General features: G+C 38.6%; 1 long non-coding RNA gene across 2 annotated transcripts in view; it reads left to right on the forward strand.

Moving 5' to 3' along the window:
* LOC106724733 overlaps positions 1–6,000 on the forward strand; it is a 50,221-nt gene that overhangs the window by 25,711 nt on the left and 18,510 nt on the right. For both annotated transcript variants that reach the window (XR_001360573.1, XR_001360572.1), the window contains exon 3: positions 2,889–3,111. This is a non-coding gene — a long non-coding RNA (uncharacterized LOC106724733). The remainder of the gene's footprint in view (positions 1–2,888; positions 3,112–6,000) is intronic.

The raw sequence follows: 6,000 nt of genomic DNA on the forward strand, positions 1-6,000 counted from the left end.
TTCTATGGGTCCTCATTGGCCTCAGGACAATGAGCCTTAAATCCCAGCATGCCTTTCTTGTTGCATGTAGCACATTCTGACTCTGACATTCACTCCTCTGGTTAAAACTTCGTTCACTGAATGAATGTGCCTTTATTTGCTGTGCATATTCAGGAAAAAAAATTAAGTTTGAATATCAATCTGAGCTTAATTACTTTTTTTTACAATTGTGCTGTTTCAGATCATCTCTGCCACAGTTTCCCCAGCCTGGTTAATTATAGGTGGGCATATGATTCCTGTTTTGACATGGCCTTTTTAAAAAACCTGTAGTATACTCTAAACCTCCCAATAACTGAATGTTTGTTGCTATCTTTGCTTTGGCTTTCAACATAGTTGGTGAAAACAGCCCACTGATTTTCAAATATTAATGTGTATCGAAGTTACTTGGAGGGCTTATTCATTAAAGCACAGATTGCTGGGCCCTGCAAAAGTTTCTGCTTCCACCGTAGGTCTGGGGCAGGCTTGCGACTGTGCATTTCTTCCCCATGAGTTCCCAAGTGCTGCAGATGCTGCTGCCCCGGGTCCAGGCTTCCAAAACCAGGGAGCTCATCCTACCATTTGTCCCTGTTCGGTATTATGTCCAATTAGTGACTGAAGAAAGAATGCATAAAACCCCCAACTTGAAATATGTAGTAATCCAGAAGTTTGATTTTAAAAGGTTTGTTGGAAGCCTGAGACCCACTTTTCTGCCAAATGAAGTATCACTTTAATGGTCTAGTGCACAAAAAACCTATTTGAATATATTTGCAAAGAAAAGCAGAAGGAAAAAAAAAACACTATTGCAATAGGAGTAATTGAAACAGAAAAACAATTTACTCCTGGAGGGAAAAATAAAGGGGGTGTGTGTGTATTTAAATCTTGAGAGCTGATGCTTCAGGAAAAGCAGACAGGTGAGAAGCCAGGTAGAGACCTAGGAGGTTCCCTGGGTCCAGGATGCCTGTGAAATTCCAGATATTTTTAGAGTTTTTCTGGCAGTGGTTCTAATGTTTAATTTTATTTCCAGATATGAGGATTTTCTTCTTGATGCAAGTGTCTTGATGAGACCACTTTTAATGTTTAAAATCCGAGGGAAGCAGAGAGAGGAGGGGGCTTTCTGTTAGGACACTTGCGGCCATCGTAGGTGGGAAGAGAATCAGGGAGGCAGTGAGGGTGTTCCTCAGGTGAAATGGTCTGAATTCTGAGTGTGGTGGAGGAGAAGGGGAGAGGCAGCGGGGTGAGGAAAAGAAAGGCCACAGCTAAGCTTGGAGCTCTGCAGAGATGTTTTATTAACTTTGTCTTTTACCCCAAACAAGAATCTTCTTAATGCGGAAGAATGGGTGATTGATGCCCTTGCCATCAAATGGGTTCCTATAAATGCAAGTTCAGTGGTTCTAAACAGGGGGATAAAGGAAGATGAAAGGCTGTGAAATCTGCCACAATTAGCTCTGGAACATTTACAGAATGTCTGCATATATTGCCATAAATTACTGCAGTGAAAGAATGCCACTTCTGCCTTTTCCTTGGATTCCCAACTTTGTCTCAAAATAGCTTTCAACTTGACTCGTGCCTCATTTATGTGAATCACAGTAACTGTTCTTTTTTCAACAGATTCTATAAAGTTATCTTTTTTAAATATAATAATTTCTGTGTACCTTAATATAAATTTGAGTCTTGGTTAAAGACCAATGTAAACATAGGAAAGGGTTTTGTAAGTCCTGCTTTAGACCAAGTTCAGTTCATGTAAACATCCTACACTCAGCTGTAATACATGGATTGGCTGGGAGGTGGATGTTTACTTCAGCTGTCTTGGAATGTCAGCCATTAACACCGACCGATGCAGGACTTGGCAAGAAGAGTATACAGGGGCGTAGTTTTTTAATGTAATTACTGTACATTTAAGCTACTGTCTTATCTTTTCTTTTGTGTTTTTCTATCTCTAACATGACACACAAGACTTTGCATATTCAAACAAAAGATTGTCCTTATTTGGTGGTTGGGTCTTATTTGTAGGCATCTCTGTGTGCTTTAGCAAGTGTGGGCTTTGACATCATACTTCTGTAGCCATCTGGGCTCTGTCCCTGAATTTGCTAAGTGATTTGGAGGAGGAAAAGGAACTTGTTTTCACACCTCGGTGCTTTTCTCATTTGCTAAATAGGTACAGCACCTACTTCGCCAGATTGTGGTAGGATTGACCTATATGATGGAGGTAAAGTGGCTCATTAGTCAGTGCCGTCACATTACGTGCTCAATAAAAGCCAGTTGTTATTAATGCTAACTACAGTGTTCAATAAATCACTGCTGGCACATTTCAAGCAGACAACTTGGTTTTATTAATGCAATAAAGATGATGTCAACTTTCTGATTTAATGGAAATGGTTTGCACTTTGGATACCACCGTAATTTAGTGGTAAAGAGTTTTGAAGCCCAGCTTGAACTCATATTCTGGTTCTGCCATTTATTAGCTACCAGTATGTTACTGTGGGGAATTGATTAACCTCCCTGTGCCTCAGTTTCCCCAATCTGCTAAAATGGTATAACATTACCAACTTAATAGGATTGTTATGAAATTAAATGAGTTAATACCAGTAGTATGTTAGAATAATTCCTGGTACATACTAAAGTCTTGATAAGTGGTAGCTATTATTATTTTAAAAACATGTTTGTCATATGTTATTTTTCCCCCAGGATCTAGTTGTGTCATACATTTCTAAATTTAAAGAGAATACGTGATAATTAGTTCTAAATATGTATTGTTTTGGCTTAAATGGTACTTTCATATTTTGTGCTTTTATTGAAAATACTTAAAATTATTTTTCTTTAGCTTTGTTTTTCAGTTCCATGAAATCAGCTTTACTTTTCATTTTTTTTAGTAACACATCCACATTCTGTATAAGTAAGAAACAAAACCACCACCACAAAACCAAAATAACAAATGCACATCATTCTGGCTGCGTGGGAGGGGCTGTACCCTTGGCTCAGTCCAGAGTTAGGATCCACATTTGATGCTCCTCCTGTGGAAGACGCTTCATGTTAGGAGACATTCACAACTAACGAGCAGTGTGAGCTGAAGGCGTGGAGACCTGTTCTCGAAAGGTGAGTGCTGTCGTTCTCATTACGTGGTACTTGTTCACTGAGCTAGTTTTTCAGTATTTTCTTTATTAAATGGGGGCTGTTCTGTTATGTTTTCAGATGTAAAACATATCTCAGTGAGTTTCACATAGTCATTTGAAACTTGTCAAGTGCTTACATTACTTTCTAATTTATAATACTTCAAGGAAAATATCACAGTGCATTAGGGAAGCATCATATAATCTAAAGGTAGTTTTATGAAATGTGTTTTTCAAATTAAGCCTATTTGGGAATCCCTATCAATTTACCTTTGAACCTCAGTGAATTTTCTTTTCTATTCTCCAATATAAAAAAATGTTTCTGTGTTGTGTGCTTTAGGCTGTCAAATGGCCTGTAAGTTAAATTCCTAATTCAAGTGTTTTTTAATTCATTGCTCTTTTTTCTTTTGCTAAATGGTCATGTGTTTATATCTTTATAGTATATACTTTTCTGATTATATTATGGGGTCTTTGATTATGTGGGTTATCAGCTTTGTCTCACTTTGTCACTTAGAAAAATCTCTACATTAAATAAGTGAAAATTGGAGTATTTATCTTATTTTAATGAATACAATTCTAAGTTATACTGAGCTAACCCCCACCTTTATAAGAAAATACATATCTTGATTTCTTTAAAAACTGTACATATATCAGAAATGTAATAGAAATTTATTTTCTGATGAACATGTGCTTATCAGTTTTAAATGTTACAGAATTTAGGTAAATGTTAAAATGTCCCCATTTCTGTCAATTGCCATTTGTTATTTATTGGTTGATAGAGAATAATATAAAGTTGGATTTCTTGGATAATACTTGGATATGTTCTGAAATGAAACAGTTTTCTGTCCTTTGAAGATTTAATATCTCTTCCGTATAATTTTGTAAGCCTTTGGCATAAATTATCTAACTTCTCCCTGTTTCATTATATCTTTCTCATTTCATTGATTCCCAATAGTCGAATTTTATGGTTCCAAACAAATGTCGCCTACAGGCTTCAGTAATTAAAAATGTCAGTTAAAATGGGTGATCTGTGATATATGAGAACTTACCTTTTAGTTCTATTTATTTTAGTTTTTTTAAGAAGTGATTCTACTTTTTGATAAAGGTCAAAGTGTTATTCAGTGCAAAATAATATGCAAAGTTACAGTAAGTAACTATATGATCTCTTTTTATTGTTAATGGCTTAATATTTAGGTTTTTAAAAACTAGAAATATGCTAGTATCAAATTCTGGATGAAAATGAAAGATTTTTCATTTGTTTTTGTTTTTTTTACTTTTAAATCTTCACAGAGCTACCAGTCAGTACATTATGAAACCAATAGCAGTTTCACATTTAGCATTTTTATATGTATATAAATTGGGATTACTTTTTTTATTAGCCTTAACTTCCTTGAATTTAATGGAAAAGAACCAGTCCCAAAGGTGTTTTTATAATTTAATACACATTATTCCTGTGAGGCTGAGTACAACGTAAAACCGTTCCATGAATCCAAATCTTAGCACAGAACCTGTTCTGCTGCTTAACTGTCTTGGGACTAACCAGAAGCAATTAGAACTGGTTTAAAAGAGCTGGCCTTTCCTGACTTAATTCAGAGTGGTTCTTTAAAGATTCTTCAGCTGTTTGTCCTAGTGTTCAATATTTGTCCTACTGTATAAAAATATTTAAAAGGGTTTGGGCTGTTTGTTTTGGTTTTTTAAAACTAGTTTGAGAAAGTTTCTTTGCTACTTGTTCTCCATGCAAATTTATAAGAGCTCAAATTCCCAAGAAGAAAGGATTTTTGTAAGGTTAAAAGTATCAAAGGTCCCTAAAGGTATACAGTTGCCTTAATTTTGACATTATAAGTTTTTCTTATCCTATAGGTTATATGTGAAAATATTTGGGGCATCCTGTTTATATTTATCAATCACTTGCTTAAAACAATCTTCTGTGTATATTCAGTAGCACAAAAAGATTTCATGTTAACAGAATGCTGAGCTACTTCTGAGTAAAGGTATGAGTATGAATGAGAAGTACATTTTGGGGACTGGGTATTTGACAAGTCCTTATTTTCAGATAACTTTCTAAAGTTTAATTACTAATCTACTATTTAGAGTAAAATGTGCAGGTGCCCCTTTTCTGTTCCCATTCAGGTGCCACAGCCTTCCTTTCTGTAACACTGTATCTGTGATATTCCTGCATTCTCTTCTGTGCTTATACACACATGTACCTGGCTGATAGGGTGGTGTTGTTAATATCACCATGAAGTTATACTATACTAGAGACCCAGTGCACGAATTCGTGCACGGGTGGTGTCTGGCCGGCCCTCCCCGATGGGGGCTGATCAGGGCTGGGCTGGCAAGGGGGAGGGGCCGCGGGTGGTTGGCTGCCCGGCCCCGCCCCCGATCGGGGTGGAGGGTGATTAGGGGAGGGACCACGGGTGGTTTGGGGGGCTGATTGGGGCCTCCATCGGGCTGGTTGGCCACCGCAGTGCATGTCATAGCGACCAATTGTTCGGGTCATTCCGGTCGTTTCTTCATTCCGGTCGCTTTGCTTTTATATATACTAGAGGCCCAGTGCACAAAATATGTGCACTCGGGGGAGGGGGTCCCTCAGCCCAGCCTGTGCCCTCTCCCAGTCTGGGACCCCTCAGGGGATGACCACCTACTGGCTTAGGCCCACTTCCCCAGGGGATTGGCCCTAAGCTGGCAGTCAGACATCCCTCTGGCAGCCCAGGAGCCCTCGGGGGATGCCCACTTGCGAGCAGGGAGCAGGCCTAAGCTGCAGTCGGACATCCGTAGCGCTGCTGAGGAGGTGGAAGAGGCTCCCACCACCACCGCTGTACTGGCAGCTGTCAGCCTGGCTTGTGGCTGAGCAGAGCTCCCCCTGTGGGAGCGC

Source organism: Myotis brandtii, unplaced genomic scaffold, assembly GCF_000412655.1.
Source record: "Myotis brandtii unplaced genomic scaffold, ASM41265v1 scaffold1214, whole genome shotgun sequence".
Taxonomy (NCBI): Eukaryota; Metazoa; Chordata; class Mammalia; order Chiroptera; family Vespertilionidae; genus Myotis; species Myotis brandtii.